At 48.2% G+C, this 21,375-nt stretch overlaps 1 protein-coding gene across 2 annotated transcripts in view; it reads left to right on the top strand.

Moving 5' to 3' along the window:
* The window catches only part of CTIF (cap binding complex dependent translation initiation factor), a gene marked incomplete at both ends in the record, with an annotated part of 115,759 nt that overhangs the window by 54,563 nt on the left and 39,821 nt on the right, over positions 1–21,375 (top strand). The gene's annotated exons all lie outside the window — the stretch shown is intronic.

The following is a 21,375-nucleotide window of genomic DNA, read 5'->3' as shown; positions in this document are numbered from 1 at the left end:
GTCTGTTGGACACATTTTCAGTATCAGCAATCAGCATCAGAGCCACATCTAGTGGCAGGTTTGGTTGCACAAGGTGTAAAAGCCTACAGGAGGTGGTGAGGTCCTTGCTACAAAGAGCTTATAATTAGGGCAGGAGATCACAGAGAGGTATCACCCTCCCCACCTCACCCCGCAGAAATCCCGCACCCAGTGTTTTCTCTGTTGGTTTAGACACACAAGGTGCAACTGCCATCTCCTGATGAGGGTGATGAAGAGCATCACCACTTGATGGGATCATTGAAGGAGAGCAGCAGGGGCAAGTTTTTTCATAGATGTCCATGTGAGCAAGTGTTAAAACACCAGTGAGGATTTTGTTGTCCCAAACACCGATCCACTGTTGACTGCCACACAAGACCCACCCTATGTAGACATCACTAAAGGCAACTTGGTTTGACCTCCCATAGGCAACCACCTCTAGGGAAGGAGGGACCTTCCCTGGGCAGTGGCAGAACCTCTCCTGCCCTTCTCTCCTGCAAGCAGTCGAGAGAAAAAAAATACTCTGGGATATGGGGCACAATGGACCCATTTCTCAAGTCCTCTCCTCTGACCCTTCCCAACGCCACTCTGCTAACAAGCTGTGCTGGGACATGGTCTCCTTGGTCAGGTGAGCTCTGAGTTTGGCCCATTGTTTTTCAAAAAGTTCCCAAAAATGCCATTTCTTAAGTATCTGTTGAAGCATTGCAAGTCAGCTTGGTGTTGCACAGGGTTTCTCCAGTTCCCGTGGCATCCTAGTATGACGTATTTTGGGGTGGAGGGTCCGGCCGGCCAAAACCCACGGCCTGGAGATGCATGCACAGAAGCTTGCACCAGCCCTGTAGGAGTGGTAAGAAATGTTGCCCAGTTTAGATAGGGTTTACAAGGAATATATGGAGTTGCAATGGGTTAAGACAGGTGAGTTTATACCTACTTCTTGGCCTTCTGGTTAAGAGAGTACTGAAATTGGTCTTCATCACCTAAGGAAGGGGACAGTTTTGCTGAGGTTGCTGGGCAAGTCTTAAAAAGTTTACGCCGTCATAATCACATTGGTTTAATCACATCTTGGTGGATTCAAAAGTCAAAGCGGGCTGAATACCTTACCAAAAGGAAATACTCATGTGTGCCTAGGTGCTCGCTGGTATCTCACGGGGTTTTTGGTGGTCAGTCTATGGGCAAGAACAGGAGAGGATGACAGAGGGAAGTGCAGCCCCATGTCTCGGAGAGGATGGAGTAAAAGCCTAAGAGTTAATCAATCTCCTCTTTCCAAAAGACATCTTAATTCTTCTTTTCAGTAGAAAGGGTGTGGATCCCTTGTGCTTCTTCCATGCGCAGCTGGTGTATCTCCAGGCTTTGGGATGACCAGAGCCACAGGGGGCTGCTCTGCCTGTCCCAGCCAGGGCTTTTGGGGACCAGGGCTGGCCTTGAATGAAGGACCGTCACCCTTAGCTGTGGCTGAGCTTCGTGTCATCTCCTCCTTCTCCTGTTGGATGGGGGTTTAAAGGGGGTGTTTCTGCACCTGGGAAGTCCATCCTTCATAAAGCGCTTGCATGGGGATAAGGAGCTGAAGCAGAAGACTGCATAGGTCCTCCTGGCTCATACACGGAGAGAAGGGGTGGGAGCAAAGAGGCTCGTGTACTTTTCCCATCTCCCTTCAGCGTGCCCCAGATACTTACAGCTTTTGACAACAGGATTACAGAAATGTCCCCAAGTTTTCTCTTGCATTGCCCCAATTTGCTTCCTACTGTTAACTTGGCTTTACACTTAAATGATCAGGAAAAAACAGTCTGGATTATTTTTGTGTGTGCGTTGTTTTCTGGTTTTAATTAGATTCAGAGCTGGGGGAGGCAGAAATAACCTCCTTCCCCGGAGAGCCCCGGGTGGCTGTCAGGGACAGTTTCCTCTTCCTGAAGCAGGAGAGCTGTGTAAGCACCGCTGACCCCTCCTGCTCACGCCCACGCCGAAAATTGGTTTAGCTGGGGTGAGTGCACAGGGTGGGCACCCCTGTCCTGCCTCCCTGCTCGGAGCCCGGCTCATCCCCGTGGACCACGACATCGCTGAGGGACTTCCCGGGGCTCATCCCAGCTGGTCCACGTCTCCCCGGCCAGGGTCTCGCGCGGAGGCGAGCGTGGTCCTGCATAGGGATGGCCCAAAGGACAGTCATGGCAGGCTCGGAGCCAGGCAGGGAATGTCCCAGATCCGCCGGCGGCTCCGCTGAGGAGCGTAGGCAAGCTGTGATATATTTCTTTTCCCATTATATTTGATTTTACAGACCCTCAGGGACACTCAACCACCTACAGTGATTAGTTCAACTGATTAAGCTGCTTTTCCTCTTGTGGCAAACTTCTTTTGTGAAGGGTTTTCAATAGCCACGCTGCTCGGGACATTGTTCCTGTACAATTTCCTTTCAAAACACCATAAAGGGCACTCTACCACTTTACCCTGTCATAAAACATCACAGGAATCAGCTTTGCCCAGCTTGCTCCTTCAAGGGCAAGATCTCCTCATTCAGGGAGAAGGTATGGGGTCGGGTGGGAGTTGCAGGACCGCATGATGCTGGAGTGAGATGGAACCATTAGCAAGGGAGGATTTGAGATGAGATGAGAGGTAAAGCAAAAGTTTTCTGCTTTTTTTTTTTTTTTTTTGCTGTTTGTTAATATGAGGATCCAGGGTCACCCAGGGAAGTGAAGAATAAAATAAACTTGAAAGCCCAGAGAAGGAAATGCTGCTTCACACGTCAGCTGGTTCAGCCTTGCCTGACAGAGGCTGGGAGCAGATGCGGATGCTCTCAAGGTACCCGGGGGCAAATGGCGCAGGGGGAGAAGGGCTATTTGTGCTGAAGAAACTGTGAACAGCAAGTGGATAAAACTGGTCATTTAATTAAAACTGGAAATCAGAGGAAGGTCTGCCTTGATTGCCACCAAGGGAGTAACAGATGTAGGGATGAGGGGGTTGCAGGGTCCTTGCTCCCCGTGTTCATAGTTACTCCCATACCCTCTCACGAGGCTATCGAGTAGGTCCGTACCAAGACCTGGTGTCATTGGGACCTGGTTAGTCCATCAGCTGCTCTTTGGGCAAGGCAGTGATGGAGCAGGCAGAGATGGTATCAGGAGGGGTCAAGCAGGAGCCCCTTCCTACCCACAGAGCTGCACTGGCCAGACGCGCTGGCATCGCCCGGCCTGCTGCCCTTCCTTCCAGGCGTCGAGGAGAAGGCTCTGCCAGGGGTCACGGTGCTGGGACCCCGCTCCCAGGAGGAGGTTGTTGAGAACAAAGCCTGCACCAAGCTGCTCATTGAAGCCTGGTCCTTGCATGATCAAAAAGCCACCTCCTGATGACCCACAGGCATCCGGCTGGAGGTGACTCAGCTGTGGGTGGAGCTGCTGGGCAGCACTGCAGCTTCTTGTCAAAAGGGACCTCTTGGAGCTGAGATCTGGAGGTGGCTTGGCTCCACCAAGACCCCTCGCTGCCTTTGCACCATGCTCTGGGCTCAGTGAACAGGACACAGCATGTCATGGGGCTGTAATAGTCCAACACCATCCCTGTGCAGTAATGCCAGCCCTGGTACCTACAGGACACAGATGATCAAACAGCTCTGCAGAAGCCATCTGAAGTTCAGTCAAGTTTATATCTAGCATCAGTCTTGGACTGGCTCATCTAAGAGTGACTTCTCTGCCCCAGCATCATCCCCAGAGCTGCACGCATAGGGTCTTCCCATGGACTGAGCAGTCCATGTGAAACAGCATTAGCAATAAGGTGGAGCAGTTGGTATTTAGCGTCCATCGGGGAGTTTGTTTTGCTTGTCACCTGTGTCTCAACCTGTGGCAGGGTCAGTAGGGTTTTTCCACCCAGCTGCTCTTGTTTCTGCCGTTGTGATCAGCGCTAAGCCCTTACGCACTGAGGGTGTCAGTGAAAATATGCCCAGCCGTGCGTCACCCCTGAAGGCAGATGGTGCGGCTGCAATCCTGCCAGCAAAACACACGTGAAAGGTGATGCCTTATTTACAGCTCCTTTCCCAGCTTTAGCAACAACTCATAGGATTTTACATTTCATGTGATGCGGGGAAAATGTACTTCTGTAAATATCAGAGTGCTCTGTGGGCTCAAGACTAATGTAAAGAGAAAAATAAACCTTTATGAGTTGAACAGGACATGCTCCACATGAGCAGGACTTCAGGAGACACGTATCCATTACAATTCTTCATATCTGCTCCGTCCTCCTTGTGTGCCTAGCCAAAGGCATGGTGCAAAAGGGTTAAAAGATACTCATCTAAGCAAATTTAATCCTTTCCTTTCATTGTTCCTTTTTCTTAATGCCAGGAGGCAGTGGCAGGAGAGAAGCTGGGTGCGTTTCCCAGCTGCAGGGTTGCCACCTCTCTATTGAGAGCGGCTTTGTCATTACATAAAAACTATACAACACAAGACTTTTTATTCCTTTTTTTTTATGATCTTGGCGACTGAAGTGACCCCTGTCCTGCAGACTAAATTTAACCTGAATTGCCAAGCTGCCAGTAGACTTTATGGCATCAGGAGGCTTTTGCAGGTTGTTTTTCTCCATCTCTGCAGCTGATTGAAAGACTTTATGTACCACCAGCAAAACATTTTACTGTTATGAAACCTCAATAGAAATCTAATGGCCTGCTGGATAAGCTCAGGGTCTTATGATGTTACTTCACGGAAAGCAAAATAATTGCTCCAGCAAAAAATCCAGGAGAACTTCAGCGTGTGCCTGTGGTGGCAAGACACCTGATTTCATCAAAACTTGGTATTTATTAGGTATCTTTCTCCTGTGTAGCAGCATTGGCTGGGCTGGAGGACAGTGAGTTGTTGGCACTGACAGCTTTTATCTCCTTTTCTGCTGCTGCCCATTCTTGTGAGTGTTAGGGAACAGGGAGTAGGAGCTTGTGGTGGCTGTACAACTAGGGAGAATAGCAAAGCAACTGCTCTTGTGTCCAAGGCCCGGGGGGGTGGGGGGGGGTGTGAAACCTCCTTTCAGTTCTTACCTTTATCAGAGACTGCTGGGATTCACCTCCATGATCACAGCTGCTATTTCAGGTGCCCTAGCATATTGTGAAATCCATGTAAGGAGCTAGCAGACACCAGACCTTGTGAAACCTGCACCAAAATGGGGTGGGAGCCAGACAAAATGCAATTACAGCATCTCCAGTGACACCACTATCTGAATCCCACCACATGTGTCCATAACTATGTTGACCATATATGAACTGGGTGCCAAAGTTCCCATTATACTCAGAGGGGATGCAGTCAGTGAGGTTTGGAGGATGGTTCACCTCAGCATGAAGCAGGCGTTTGGCCAGGTCACTGCCTCCTCAGTCCACCACCTGTACGGGTTGGGCTGCCATGGAGTTTAGATCCCCACCTCACATTTGGCCTCTGACATCGCAGACACCTAAAATTAGGCAATTTGAACCCACCCTCTGTGTGATGCTGTGTAACCCCCTCCCCATGCCTATGTTCTCCATGCGTTAAATGCATCTTGCTGCTGTAAGCTGTTTGGGAAGCAGTTGTTCTGTACGTTAAGCACTTGTGCCAGGGCCTGAGGGTCTCCACCATGGCACTCTGGTAAAAGTCTTGCACGACACTGAACTTTGTGAGCAATGCTACAATTATCCTGCATGGAGAGGAGGGAGGATTCCCCTTCCCCTGGGACAAGGTGGGAATTCCCAAAGGTGGCAATCACAGGTACCTGGAGAGCCCTGGAAAGCTTCTCACTGAGATCTTCTGGCCCCCACATAAGAAAAATGAGTCTGGCCATCTTATGAGAACAGGTTTCCTTGCTTTATTTTGCCTTCCCATGTTGACCAGAACCAAGGAAGTCTGAAAAACAAAGAGCTGTGAGAGCAGCTGAGCCAAAACGCCTCATGCTGGAGGAAGCACTGAGATGGGGATTTGTTTCTGGGCTCTTTTCAGCAAGAACAAAGACTTGAGACTGGGCATCCCATTCTCTCCCATCTCATGGAGGTGAAATCTCTTCTCGGCCAAGGAAAGCAAGAGTTTCCACTGAGATGTTTTCATGCTCGCAGAGAGTGCCACCTTGGCACTTCTTGAGAAGCTTTGAGGGCAGCAGTGTGCACTTCAGACCATGCTTGCCATAAGTGTTTCTGCTGCCTGAAGAAAATGGGCTTGTGTCTGTAACTGAAAGGTGCACATGGCTGATGAGGTCCCTCACCCACATTTAGCTTGACCCCTTGTTGAGGCTGCCTGGCTTCACTGGCCAGAGCAAGACCTCCTTACTCATCAGCTGGATAGGTAGACCCTACCTAGGTCTACCAGCCAAGCTGGCTCAGTGCTGCTAATGAGCAGGAGTTGACACCAGTCAGTGGTGTTTCAGCAGCCTAGGTGAAGTCTGTAGTTGGCTTTTTTGCCCTTAGTTTTTCGTAAACAGGTGTCCACAGAGCAAACTGTTGCCATCACAGGTGGAAGAGTTTAGCCCTGAGCCCCTTAAAGGCATTGCCAACTCCTACCAGAACCTTTAACTCATTTTCACTTCAATTAGCAGTTTACACCTTCTTCTAGAAGTTTTCTTCTAGGAGGGAGCTGATGGATAGATGCCCGGTTCATGGATCTGGTATGTCCTAAGGCAGGAGCTGTCTGAACTGGTCTGAGGAGATGGTGGCATCTCAGGACATGCATGGCAGTGATGCTTTTGGCACTTACATTTCAGACAAAATGTGAGCTGACCCAGACCCTCGGGGCCTGGTGGGATTTTGGGAATTGGTTGATGGGAGCTGTAGGGTCTCTGCCTAAGCTGTGTTGTGGATCTATATGTGTTCCTTTGGATTTGGTTCTAAATGTTAAGAGAAAAGAAATATATATGCCTAGTTGTGTCATGGACACATGAAATCATGAGAGGGTCAGGAATGGACACTAAAGCAGTGTGGCTTGTAGTCCTGTCTGTGAATTTTAAAGCTATTGTCAAGCTTGTGTTTAAAGGGCAATATTACTTTATTTTACACGAACATCTGCTGTTCTGCATTCATTATTATCTGATTCTGAGTTCTGAGGCATCATCTTCTTGTCTGCTGTTTCATCTGTTATTAAAAAAAGGTTTTCCGTCTTGTTTACCCTCCTTATCTTTCACTTTCTGCTTAAAGATACATATATAACCAAGATACATACATATATAACCAAGTTGTCCCAGCATTTTCTCTTGCAAAATGTTTTCTAAGTGAGACTTTGCCAAAAGAGAACTCCATGCTTGTTCCCGCGAGCATCACATGGGCAAGTCAAGAGGGGATCGCAATGGCACGTGTCCTCCGGACCAGGTAGTTTTTGTGCTGGAAAGATTGCTAAGAAAAGCCTGAAAATCTTTCAGGAGCATGCCATGCAAGGTATTTATCTGAAAACTCTTTACAATAAGCTGGCAGCCCATGTCCATGCAATATTCACGCTGTCTTGAAGGGTTGCATTATTTCCAGAGCTGCTCCCATGCCGATCTATTCATGGCCAGTGCTAGGGCTCTTTTCACAAATAAAAATAGTCACAGGAATGGCCCTTACCCTGGATTTTAAGATTGCGAGTTATTTTGGATGAAGGCGAAGGTGAACTGTTTTATGGCTGCCACAAATGTGTTGTTTTTAAGGCTGTGAAATTTTGGAAAAGCCTTAGAAACCCGTTTTCAGAGGTCAGCAGGACAAACCTCTCCTGCTGGGCGAGTGAATAGAAATGAGTTCATAATTGCAGAGTATAGTAGCGACACGTTTGCTTTTTCACTGTTTTAATTGAGGTTTTTCAGAAAGGAAGAGAACTTAAAACAATACAGAAATGTCTTTTGTTCTTCCAGGGCCATTTACTGAGGGCTTTGCAGTGAGAGGAGAGGATGTTTATTGAAGAAAGCAACAATATCAAGACGTTATTTTAATGTCGAAGTGCTGTTCCTAGCTGGAACAAAACGAAATGTTTTGGATGGAGTGGGTACTAGCTGAAAGCTAGCATTGAGCTAAATGATTTGCAGTGCTTTTAGTGAACTCAGCAAATGGTGCTGAAGCAGAAGAAAGAGGAAGGGAAAGAATTGAAAAGGCTGAAACACCCTTTTCCTTCTCAGTAGGATTTCCAAGTCAAATTAATTAGGTTTAACATGGGTCTGAACCTGTGGAGCAGCATCTGGAAATCAGGTTTTCATCCTCCTCCTTATGCTCCTGTCTCCTCCGTGCCCTCCTGGGAGCTGATGGGGTTACTGGAGCCACCATGGAGACTCTCTTTGGGGGTGCAGAGGGAGCATCCCAAACCCACCGGGGACGTCACAGCCGTCCACGCTGAGCAGGGTGCAGAGGAGTTGAGCCAACGTAATGGTGGCTGTGAAAAGCTGCCATTTGTGGGAGAGCTCTTCTCCTGAACAAACTCAGGACCAATAATTTTTTTCTTTTTAAGGACAAAAGTGAGTCTCTGGTGGTGTACTTGCCTGCAATGATGAGTAGCTATGCTAGCATCCAGCTAAATGATAGTGTTTAGAGTGCAATGATGCAAAAAACTCTTCTGAAAGCACCTAAGCAGAGATGCTGTTAAAGTAATAGTCGCTGGCCTGCTTAAAATTTAGAAACTTTGAACCAGTGGTGAAGGACAGGCCACGTTTTCAGGAACAACTGCACTGAACGTGTGTCTCAGGAATCATAGAATATCCCAAGTTGGAAGGATCCCATATGGATCATCAAGTCCAACTCCCTGCTCTTTGCAGGGCTACCTAAAACTAAACCATATGACTAAGAAAGCTGCACTAAGTGAACGTGAGCATCCCAGAGAACAAGGTGAAGGACTCCTTGCTGGAGTGCTGGTCCTTCACGATGAAGTTCATCAAGGATTAAGTGTTCGTATGCATGAAAGTCCCAAACAAACAGTCGGCACTTGCCCCTCCTGCCCAAGCAGAGCTGGCAGTCACCAATGAGCAGGGCATCAGCCGAGGGGTTGGTTACAGGCAATTTAGAGACAGATCATAGTTTCTTTCGGTTTGATTGTCCGCAACATCGCTGGGAGTTATTACACTAAATTAATTCTCCGAACTGCAGGTCCCCAGAGGACAATATTGTCTTGGCGGTTTGTTCCTAAAAGGGCTCAGCTGGGTGATTGCGTTACTGCGGCTTAATGAATTACAGCACGTGAGCTAGGCGGTGGTAATTGCCTGCACGTGCCGCTGGCTGTGTGTGCAGAGTGCCTTACGCTGCAACCCCTCCACCCAGCTGGGAGATAACTCGCCTTATCTTATGGTTGCCATGCCATCCTGCGTCAGCAGAGGGGCAGGAGTTTTTTGTTTGCACTTGGATGTGCTAGTGGTGTGCTGGAGCTGGTCGGGAGGTCAGTAAGAACAGGAGGAGAGTTGTGATGGGTCACACCAAACGACCTGGCTTGATGACCAGCAATGGACACCAGGAGGAGCATGAGAAGAACAGGGTATGCATGTAATGCTGCTTCCCAGCAGTGGTCTCCTCTTCTTAACGGTTGGACTCTAATATTAAGGTTTCTTTCCAACCTAAATGATTGTATGATTCTCCATGAAATTACACTTTGAGGATCTGCAGGACCACATTTGCTCACCTTTGTGTCCAGCAGCTCCTGATGGATTTTCCTTTCCTGACTTTGGCAATGTGCTTTTTGAACCCTTGTAAACTTCTCGTACTCACATCTCCTATAGCATAGATCCACAGTTTAACCCTGCATTATGCATTATCTTATTTTGAACCATCCTTTTTTTCGTGTCATGAGAGTTGAAGTGCTCATGTGTCTGTGCCTGCAGACTAAGTGCCCGTTGAGCACTACCTTAGTTCTTGAGTTGTGTTCAGCAAAGTGGGTGTCAGCATTTAAAACAGGTTTTGCTGTTTTGAAAGCAAGCCTGTCAACAGGAGCGTTCAGCTGTGCCTGCTGTGGGATCATAGAACCATAGAATGGTTTGGGTGGGAAGGGACCTTCAAAGCCCATCCAGTCCAACCCCCTGCAATGAGCAGGGACATCTTCCACCAGATCAGGTTGCTCAGAGCCCCATCCAACCTGGCCTTGAATGCTTCCAGGGATGGGGCACCTACCACCTCTCTGGGCAACCTGTCCCAGTGCCTCACCACTTTCATAGTGAAGAATTTCTTCCTTATATCTAATCTAAATCTACCCTCTTTACATTTAAAGCCATCACCCCGTGTCCTATCAGTACAGGCCCTACTAAAAAGTCTGTCCCCATCTTTCTTCTAAGCCCCCTTTAAGCACTGAAAGGCCACAATCAGGTCTCCCCGCAGCCTTCTCCTCTCCAGGCTGAACACCCCCAGCTCTCAGCCTGTCCTCACAGCAGAGGTGTCCCAGCCCTCAGATCATCTTTGTGACCCTTCACCCAGGGCACCTTGGTCATCTTGGTTGTATTGGTGTTGGTCTGGTAACTGATGATGTGACTTAATTATTTTTAACCAATGTGGCAGGAAAATCCTCATTGTGTGGGCAAGCGTGGGGTGCTGTTGGGTCAGTCAGCTGTAGGAAGAGTCACAGGGAAGCAATGCAAGAGCTGTCCCCAGGGAAGAGATGAAACAACTCTGCGGTGTTTTGTTGCCCATCAACCTTCAAAGTGCTTTCTGGCAAAGGGCTGCTCTCAGCATCCCCCCTTTCCCTGCGAGTAAACTGAGGCAGAAAGGAGGGAAGGGGCTGTGGTTGGACCTTCCCCCACCACAGATCTTGCAGTGAACCCATGGCCACCGGATCCTTGTATGTGCGAACCCCGTCACCCATGAGACTGTCCTTCAAGGCTGCTCTTTTAGTGTCATGTAGTGCAAAACACAACCGTCTACGTGATGCTATTTCAGCCAGCCAGAATTGAGGGAAGGAAATACAGCAGCAGGTTCCTCTGCACTAGGAAACCGATCTGTTATTGAAATGGCTTTCTCTTTGGTGGAGTGTTTCCGGCACGGCTCCTCAGTACTGGAAATGGGTTTATCCATCTACACGTTGTTTTCCAGCACGAGTTCATGGAGGTGTTGTCAGCAGCTGGTTGCTGGAGTGAAAGTGTGTAAAGTGAAATAACTTGTTTCTTTCTCCTGCTTTCAAACCTCGAATATAAATGTTCCATTGCTGGTGATTGCTTGGAACGAGCACCGAGGGCTTTCTGCTGCCAGGTTGCTCTCCAAAGTTATCTGGCAACTGAACTGAGAGGTAAGGGCAAGCAGAGGTTGATGCTTTTGATAGGTGTAAAAAAGTTTTATGGCCTCGCCTGTGTCAGACAAGGTCTTTCCATGAGACCTGGCCCATTTGAAGAAGCCCAGCAGCACTTCAGCAGTGTGGCTGCACGGTTTGGGTGGTGGCTTCCAGTTTTTGGCCACAGCAAGTAGCCACCCTCTCTGCAGGAGAGCATTTACCACCGGCTCCTTCTCTCTGCAAGCCCAAGCTGGGGATGTTGGCCCTGGAGACCTGGGAGGGAGCAATGCGCTGAAGCTCTGCAGGGCCTCCTGGCATGGTTAGTGCATGAAGAAGTTGCCAGCTCGAGTTGTTTGGGCTCTTGTTGCAGAAACAATATTTCTGTCTGACCCCAGTTAGCAACTGATGTTTGCAAAATAAAGAAGTCAAGGCACTGGAAATACTTTCCATTCCCACTCTTGTCTCAGCCCAAAATATTAGTATTAAAAATATTGCATCTATTATATGCAGCTAATGTCTCTGCTGGCACGTAAATCACCCAGGGATTTTTCATCTCCATATTAAAAAAAAAAGTTAACTACGCTCTATTTTTGGATATTTGTTAACTGTTTGGTTTCCATTTATTCCTGCAAAAGCCACAGCAGTCTGTCTCCAAGGGACCATCTGTGGGAAAGGGTCCCTAGATTGATTTGGAAGGTGCCGGGGTCTTTAACAGGCATGAAGGCACTGAGTATCTGCTCTTTCTCTGATAATGTCTTTATTTAGCGTGACAGCCTCCAGGGCATGAATGGACAACAGGCTTCTTTATTTCATTTAAACTAACATTGCTCCATCCATTCCCAGCGTTGTGCAGATGCTATGGATCATCCCAGTTTCCCAGTTAAAGCTGGATGTGCTGATCCCCAAGCAGCTATGTGGCACTGGAGCTGCAGAAGGTAACCCAGCTCTGTGCCTCCCCCTCAGCTGCGTGATCACTTCCAAATTGACAAGAGGAAACTCATCCGAGAGAAAGTAAATTTTTGGAGTGGATCAGACCTTGGCACAGCTCAGCACATCCGTGTGAGCATTAGGGATAGCATGAGAGAGGAGGCAGGAATGGGGTCAAGAGGAGACAACTCTTCTTTTGACAGTGGCACAGACGTAGGTAAACATTTGGGAAACTGCTTAGGATTGTCACTGGATTGCAATAAGTCAATGTCCAGATCAATCCTAGCTCCCAAAGCTCAATGCTAAATGCTATAGCATGCTGCATCATTTTTAAAGCAGTTTATTTAATGTGTTTGATAAAGGCTTCTGGCACACATAAGTCCAAAGCATCTCTGCTCCTTGAGTTGGTGTTTTACCAGATCCCTGCATCGGAAGTAATAGCTTGCCGTGGACTTTGGGTCAGCTCATGTGTCTGCACAGCTGTTAAGAGATCCTGTCAAATCTTGCCTTAGCTTCTACAGGAAAGACATTTATTTCTTCACTAGAAAGCACTGGTATAAATAGGAGATGGAAAAAACCTAGGATGTCTCCTCACTTGCAGGTCAAAGAGTCACAGAGGTCTAAAGGAAGACAGCTGAACAAAAAGGCAGCAGGTGGGGGCTCATACATACTATTTAGGATGTGTCTTGAGGGACAGGACCATGGAGGGATGGTGGTGGGCTGTGTCTGTGCATCTTGGCACCGTTTTAAAGTTTATATCTCTTGGAGGATTATCAGGTCTCGGGATAACTGATCAGCCTTGGTGTATTTTTAAAGGAGGCAGCCTGGAGTCTGCGATATAAGCTCTTTTATTGCATAGTAGTAAAAGATGAATCTATATCCATTCAAGTCACATTCTTACCAGTAGTCCAGGATCCATGTGTATTTGCGCTTAGCAGATTTTTGGGAAACATCGTGTACCATGGTTGTGTCTTTCAGGTTTAAACTATTTCAACTAAACTGAATTCAGTTCCTTGTCACTGTATTTTCCTATGGTTTTCATGTAATTGTTCCAGTCATGTTTACAATATGCTAAGAATCCAGAAACATAATTCTAACCAATGTAGTTTATGAAGAGAACCATTTCCAAGCAATTTCTACATGAAATCACTGCAGTGATTTCTACACCAGTCTGGGCAGTCAGCCTTGAAGTCCAGGGGGTGTCTTCCTAGCTGGTTGCCCACTCTGTGCAACAAGGCCCTCCATCTGGACATCCCTAAGGATTTGTGGGAGATCCAGCAAAACATTTAAAGGGCTGTTTTGGAGCTATCTCACATGCCATCTGTACTTGGGATGTCTTTCCCAAGCTGGTGTTGCAAAACAGCTACTTAAATTCCTCCTGAAGATTCATTTCTATGAAGCTTAGAAGAAAACAGCTGACTCAGGCAGCCTGTGCGGCCAAGCATTGCAGCATGTGAGGACTTTCATTGGACTTCAGCAGTAGACAAATTTGCTCTTCAAGGCTTTGCTGAGTCTGCTCCAATGGACTTTGTGCCATCTCCTTTCAGCCCAGCAGCATTGTCTCTGCTCCTGCAGCACAGCCTGCAGACTGGGCGCTCATCTGGTGGTCCTGTGAGTGAGGTGTCCATCACTGCGAAGAGAAAAGTAGTGGACACCGATGGTGTGAAGTGATGCTGCAGGAAGGCACAGGGAGAAATCAGTTCCGTTTCTGTGTTTGGAAAGGCCAAATCAGTCAGCATCCCACAGCCCAAGATAGTGCGTCCCATGATGAACCATGCTTTGTGTCAATTCTACATCCATTTTTGGATGCATTACTGCGTGAGCACCTTGGGTGTCTGTGTGAAGCGCTTCAATCATAGAATCACAGAATCATTGAATGGTTTGGGTGGGAAGGGACCTCTAAAGCCCATCCAGTCCAACCCCCCTGCCATAAGCAGGGACATCTTCAACCAGATCAGGTTGCTCAGAGCCCCGTCCAGCCTGGCCTTGAATGTTTCCAGGGATGGGGCATCTCCCACCTCTCTGGGCAACCTGTGCCAGCGTTTCACCACCCTCAGCGTAAAAATCAATGGTACCCTGTTGGTTTATAGTGAGTCTAGTTACGTTGTAAAGGCCAAACGAAATCACCTCTAGCAAACAAAGACAGGCATGATGTACAGGCTGAAGGGAGGGTTGTCTGCAGCAGCTGCAGCCCAAGACCAAGGCGATGACAAGAGGAGTTTTTCCCAGGTAGGCGGCTCATCGGAATGTTTCACGATGCTTTTCCCAGCAGCCAGATGCTGTGAGCCTCATCAAAAACATCTCTGCCCTCGTAGTGTTGTTTTTGTTGGCTGTGCTTGTCTTCTAGAGTTCATTGTGTGTTTTCAAGGATGTGTACGTGTAAGACCTAAAGCACGCATCATGTCTCAAGTGTTCAAAGATAATTTTTGATCCTCATCACCACCATTTTGACAGGTAGATTTTCTATGATTCCAAAATGCCATGTCCGTCCAGATGTGCAGGCTGGGGCTAGTGATCGGGATAGATTTTAACCCTAGTGACAGAAAGGCATAAAAGAAGTGTGAATAATTTCATTTTTGTTTTCAGAAGTGAACATGACATCTTGTTCCCTTCTCATCTGAGAAAAATGCAAACAAAAATTAAACTGGAGCCAAGCAAAACCAGTTTGAGAGAGAAAGCCAAAGGGAAAACACACATAACTCCTGTGTTCTTCTTCCTTGGAGCTGGTGGTTGTTGCTTTCTGTGCGGTTTTGAGGTTTTTGATTAAATTGTGTGGAACTGTCAAGCTTATTTGAGTGTTTCCCACTCTCAGTCATAGTGAGGACAGAAGACGGCCGTAGCTGGGCTGTGGTGATCCCTGCACCAAAGCAGTGCTGAGTTATCATCATACATTCACGTAAGACATCAAGTGCCTTTGATGGAGGTAGGCTTGGTGAAGAACACTTTTGGGGGAAGTCAGGCCTGTAGAATAGAAATTCAGATCTTCCTCCTGATTATATTAATAGCAATATTCCCGTTGACCTCCCAGGGCAGAATTAGACCTCCAGGACCAGTTTTAGACACTGTAAAATTCCACCAGCTCCTAACTGGGATCCTTCAGGCCCTCCACTTTAGACCACAATGTCCCTTAGGTGCCCAAAGCCGGTGATGATGGGCGTTTTTGACCGCAGCAGCACTGCTGTGCCCAGACCCATCCAGCAGCGCCTGCTCGGGGGTGCCAGTGCACTTATTTGTGGAGCTACATCACGCAAGGTGAAGCAGCTGGTCTGGCTGCAATATGCTTAGTTCAGAAGGGCTGGGCCTGCAGAACTTGGTTTGTTCAGGGGATGTTTCAGAGGACTTTGCTTCTTCCTGCCCTTTCCCTTTTCAGGCTGAGTATCCTGGACAGCTAGCTAGTACAGCAGGGAATCATAGAATCATAGAATCGTTACGGTTGGAAAAGACCCTTAAGATCATCGAGTCCAACTGTTAACCTAACACTGCCAAGCCCACCACTAAACCATGTCCTCGAGCACCATGTCTACCCGGCTTTTAAATACCTCCAGGGATGGGGACTCAACCCCTGCCCTGGGCAGCCTGGGCCAGGGCCTGACAGCCCTTTGGGGGAAGAAGTTTTTCCTAATATCTGACCTAAACCTGCCCTGGCGCAGCTTGAGGCCGTTCCCTCTCGTCCCATCGCTTGTTCCTGGGGAGCAGAGACCGACCCCCCCGGCTCCAGCCTCCTTTCAGGCCGTTGCAGAGAGCGATGAGGGCTCCCCTCAGCCTCCTCTTCTCCAGGCTGAGCCCCCCCAGCTCCCCCAGCCGCTCCTCCCCAGCCTTGTGCTCCAGCCCCTGCCCCAGCCTCGCTGCCCTGCTCTGGCCACGCTCCAGCCCCTCCATGGCCGCCTTGGGGTGCGGGGCCCAGCGCTGAGCACAGCATTCGAGGGGCGGCCTCACCAGTGCCCAGTGCAGGGGCACCATCCCCTCCCTGCTCCTGCTGGCCACACTGTTCCTGATACAGGCCAGGGTGCCATTGGCCCTCTTGGCCACCTGAGCACACTGCTGCTGGAAGAACCCAATTGCTATCCATCTCTGTGAATTTAACTCTTTCAGTGGTGACTCTTGAGAGTTTTATTTAATTTCCCTCCCTCTCAATGGAAAATTACTGTGGAATTTTCAAAAAGAAGGTAGGAGAGTGGTGGTCCTTCATCCCACAGAGCCAGCCCCGCCAGTCCTCTATTTGCAGGTGCAGTCGCTGCATGCCTTGGGGTGCTCTGCTCCTCCAGCTTTGGGGGTGCCACAGATAAGTGGGATCTGGGGTCCTCATGAGGGTGGAAGGTCCCACAGAGTCCATTTCTGCAGCTCATCTTAATCTCGCCCTTGTAACAGCAATTGCTGATTAATCTCGGGCATGGTAGTAGCAAAACTGAAATACTCTTGAGACTTAGCATCGTATTCCTGGGCCTGCTTCTCGTACAGAGATGAGATCCTGCCTGGGCAAAAGAAAGGGTGGAGAGAAACTTTCTGTCCACAAAATGCAGTGAGGAAGGTTTTCATTCACCAGAAGGATGAGGGCGAAGCAGAAGGTTTGACCTTGGCCACGTGTTGTGGTTTAACCCCAGCCAGCAACTAAGCCCCACACAGCCGCTCGCTCGCTCCCCCCGGTGGGATGGGGGAGAGAATCAGAAGAGTAAAAGTGAGAAAACTCATGGGTTGAGATAAAGACAGTTTAATAGGTAAAGCAAAAGCCGCGCATGCAAGCAAAGCAAAGCAAGGAATTCATTCACTCCTTCCCATCGGCAGGCAGGTGTTCAGCCATCCCCAGGAAAGCAGGGCTCCATCACGCGTAACGGTTACTTGGGAAGACAAACGCCATCACTCCGAACGTCCCCCCCTTCCTTCTTCCTCCCCCAGCTTATATACTGAGCATGACACCATATGGTATGGAATAGCCCTTGGGCCAGTCTGGGTCAGCCCCCCTGGCTGTGCCCCCTCCCAGCTTCTTGTGCACCTGGCAGAGCAGGGGAAGCTGAAAAGTCCTTGACTGGTGTAAACTCTATTCAGCAAGAACCAAAACATCTGTGCGTTATCAACATTATTCTCATCCTAAATCCAAAACACAGCACTGTGCCAGCTACTAAGAAGAAAACTAACTCTATCCCAGCTGAAACCGCGACACCACGGCACCGCTCTGCGTTCTCAACTTGCCTGAGTGGCTGCAAGTCCATATTAGTTGTTAATTGCTGGGTGGCCTTGGCCATGCCCACCAGGTATGAGGCTCTGCATGAAAGCAGGACAAAACCAGCATCCCTCCTCTGCGAGGAGCTTAGCATGCCCAGGAGGGTTTGTCCCATGGGAGAGTTGCCTGGGATTGAGGGCAGAGATGGTGTCCGGGTAGGTTCTTCAAAGGCAAGAGCCAGGATGTCCAGAGCACCCCATCCCTGAGCCCACGGACTGGATCTTGGTCCATTTGGCTGTACGGGATGCTCTGCACCACAGGGTAAATGTCTCTGAGTGCTGTTAGAGATGTAGCTTCTCACCTCTCCGTATTTGCCGGAATTGCCTAACCAAATCTCCATGCAACCACCAGGAAAATGTAACCCCGCGTTGTCCTCCAGCTCTCCACATGCCAGAGAAATGGTTGGGGGCTCTCGGAGGACTTGTCTCGCTCAGGAGGGATATCAGCAGGGCTGACGGGACGGAGCAACTGTGTTTTAGACCACAGCTGTCCACGTGTCTGGAGTTATTTTCCCCAGCCTTGTGCCTTCCAGCCCCTTTCCTTGGGAGCAAACGATGTAGTAAAAACTTGCAGGAATCCCATATTTCTGAGCACGTAGGCTGGGTAATCACCAAGACAGCTGAAGCCTTAGATTTGTTTGCGTAGGCTCCTCTGACAGAGCAGACATTTGTCAGATCTAAATTCTGTTGAAAGGTATCTCATTTAGTTAATTAAATAAAAAAATCTGTGGAGAAACAATAGCACAAGCGATACCATCCTATTTCCAGCTTGGCAACCCTGACTGTCTCCCTTTGGTTTTTAGTTCTTCTGCAGTTTCTTTGTAACTCTGAATGTCTGTTTAAGTTTCCGCATTGACCGATAGCCAAATCCCTGCTCCCACTGAAGTCAGGGGGAGTTTTGAGCTGAATAAGAATTTGGCCTTTGAAGTGAAAATAGTTATTTAACATTAAACAGAGGCAAGGGGTAAGAGACCAGTGTGCTCTCTAGGTACTTGTAGCTGAAGCAGGGTCCCCCACAAGGCACCGTGTCCTTACAGCAAAGGATGAGCAGAGAAGGACAGAAGGATTTCCCAGTAGCCGCGGCATTTTTCTGGGGTGAATTCTTTCTTTTCTCGGAGATGTTGCTGTGCGATTCAAGCTTCAGCTGTTCCTCCTTTCGGCATCGCAAGCCTAAAACCCTGGTCTGGGAGGTGCCTTTGGGTTCCTACATGGTCTGGTTCCCTTAGCCTGGCAGGTCACCCCAGGCCACCATCTCAGCTCTCCTGCCCTTGAGCAAGCACAAGGTTGTTTTCATCAACTCAGCCCACAGCAGATGTGTGTGGTGGGGTGCCCTGGTCCCCATCTTGCCCCTTCCTGGGGCTCTTTATGTCCGCAGTGCCTTGGTCACACCTGAGAGCAAGGATGGGTCATCCCAACCTCCCAGGCTTTGCGATGCTGTGCAGTCCAAAAAGTTTTAAGATCTGGGCCCCGTTCTCCCTGCTTTGGCTCTTCTTCACTGCAGAGTCCTATTTCTTCTTGGCTTTTCTTCTTCACTAGGGTGCTGGGAAGATAAAAGCACACAGCGAGTCTGCCTGAATGCTGGATTATTGTCTAGACCCCTGCCTGCTGCCAAGGCACGGACATTGCTTCTTGTTTGCCATCCTCCTTCCTTTGCCTTTTATTTCTTGCAATTTTTTTTTCCTAACTTGTTTAACTCTGGTGTTTTCCGTCCTGTGGTTAGTAACTACAGAGCTTCGGTTTGTGTTTGCTCTGCCCCGTGCCATGGGGATATTGCCTTTTAGCTGTCCTCTATCGGGACAGAGCTGCCTGTCCTCTCCCTGTCCTATTGCAAAAGCCCCAAACCGAACAATCTTGCACATTCCACATTGGCTTAAGTGTTTTTTTGTGATATTAAACCTTTTTTTTTTTTTCGTTCACAGCCCTTAAACAGAAATGGTTTGGTTTATAGTATCATTATGTCTTTAGGAAAAAAAATGTCCCTGCACGCATTTCTTGCAGGAATTTACAGCAGAGGCTGGTTCCCAGCTCATTTCCAGGCATTTTGCCTTACCTCTGCTTAAATTAAAGCTGTGTCTCAGTGCAACTTTTGTCATTTCTGTGCAATATTTACAACTTAAATACAGTAGCAGCCTGTCTGGCTAATAACCCAAGAATGAAAGTGCACCCAAACAGTTAAACTGAGATGTTTGAGATGAGAGAAGAGCAAAACCACAGAAAGCAAACGCTGAATTATATCAGCAAAACTCTTGCATGCTTAAGCATGTGAGGACTCAGTACTAGATAAGGTTTTTAACTAACTTTTATTTTGACATTCCCCTTTTAATAAGCGTTGCTCTTTACAAAGTGGTTTATGTGATTGCGTTACTGAGAGGAAACAAAGAAATGCCAGGAAAACTTGATGTGGAGAATCTGTACTCATAAAATGCTTGTAAGCTCCAGCAAACAGGAAAGCTTCCCCATCTCCTTTTTTTTTTTTTAATTCCCTGCCATTCAGGTTGCAAAAAAAAAAAAAAAAAAAACCACGTTGAATATCTCAGAAAACCGGATCTGGTGGTCTGAGACTAAACACAAATTCCTTCCACTGCCACCACGAACAAGCCTCTTCGTCCTGTGTTCGCCAAACACAAGTCCTAACTCTTTATGGTTAAGAGCCAGTTGGCCTCAGAAAATAGGTTTTAACTCCTGGGGATGCCAAGGAATACAGATTTGATGGGCAGATGGCTTTGGCAGGCAGGGTTAGTGACTGTTTAGCCGCTGACCATTGAAATGTATTTGTGAATGGCCCCTTCCTTCATCCGAGCGCCCTTAGCTGAGCAGTGCAGATGATGAAAATAAAATTAATTGCTACGTGACGGGTTTTAAATAAACGCTGCTATTTATCCAAATGGAGGCGGAGGCTTGGGGTAAGGGACAAGGCTGAGCAGGGGGATTATAACAGCTACAAAACCAGTACAGATGCAGACCGGTGTGGTCACTGCAGTGCTTACAGTTGTTCCCCTGTTTTGGGGGACGATGCTGGGGGGATGTCCCTTGTGAACCTCCAGCACTGCTCCCACCAGCCTTACAAGGAGCTGAGTGTTAAAGCATCCCCTGTGCTCTCAGAGCCAATACAGAGCATTAAAAAGGCAGCAGGCAGGCAGGGAGCTGCCGTCGTGCTTAGGACTAACCCTGCAGAATCCCAGGCGAAGGCAGCCAGCACCGGGACTGTCTCCATCTTAATTGCATCCTTGATGATGGCATGCCGACACAGCCTTCTCTGCTGAGGAGAGCCACGCTGCAGCCTGAGTGGAAATCTGAAATGTATGTCCAAGGCTGCCAAAGCATTTCTTCCATTCAACCATTGTTTTTTTGGGGACCTGCCGTCTCGGCTGCTGATTACGGCCAGCACACAGGGGCTTGCTCACCCCTTCTGAGCTGCTGTAGTCCCTCAAGCAAACCATTTGCAGGCAATTCCTCCTCTTTGTGCCCATTGAATTTCTATGTTATCCACTTGGAGCCATATTTACCTCCAGGACCATTATCTGGAGGTAATGGTCCTGGCTTCCCATGCTGCCAGAGCCATGTATCGTTCTTAATCCATGCACACGTCCTCTCCTGGTGTAGCAATGATGAAGGGCATGCATAAATATGGAAAGGCCAAACAAAACCATTTGGTGTGGGTACCTCTTTTACTTGGTAATTTGCTTTTTAGCTTTTTTTGCTCTTTTAGAAATTCCTGATATGCTTAAAATGATGCGCTGCAAACCAATGCCATGTTGGTACAGCAGAGGTGGCAAACAAGAGGAGCAAGCGACGCTGCAGGCGAGGCTTATCAGGAGCTCCTTAGGTCTTCAGGAAAAAGAATCTCCTGTTATTTCTTGCCTGCCTGACTTCCCACTGCTGAACTGGGACTGACCAGGTCTTCCCTGGTTTAGTGTGGAAGCAACATAGAAAACACAGAAACCTACGAGAGATTTTCCTAGGAACCAAAGTCATGTTACGTAACTGTTCATGAAACTTTCAGCTGAAATATGCCTGTTGTTGAAAGAGATTTAGAGGCATGAGTTGGTACTAGGTTGTGTTAGATGCCAAGAAATCGGCTTCCTTTTTGTGGTAGGGAGAC

Source organism: Platalea leucorodia (genome assembly GCF_965183815.1).
Source record: "Platalea leucorodia genome assembly, chromosome: Z".
NCBI lineage: Eukaryota > Metazoa > Chordata > Aves > Pelecaniformes > Threskiornithidae > Platalea > Platalea leucorodia.
This window is presented reverse-complemented; position numbering and strand designations above follow the sequence as displayed.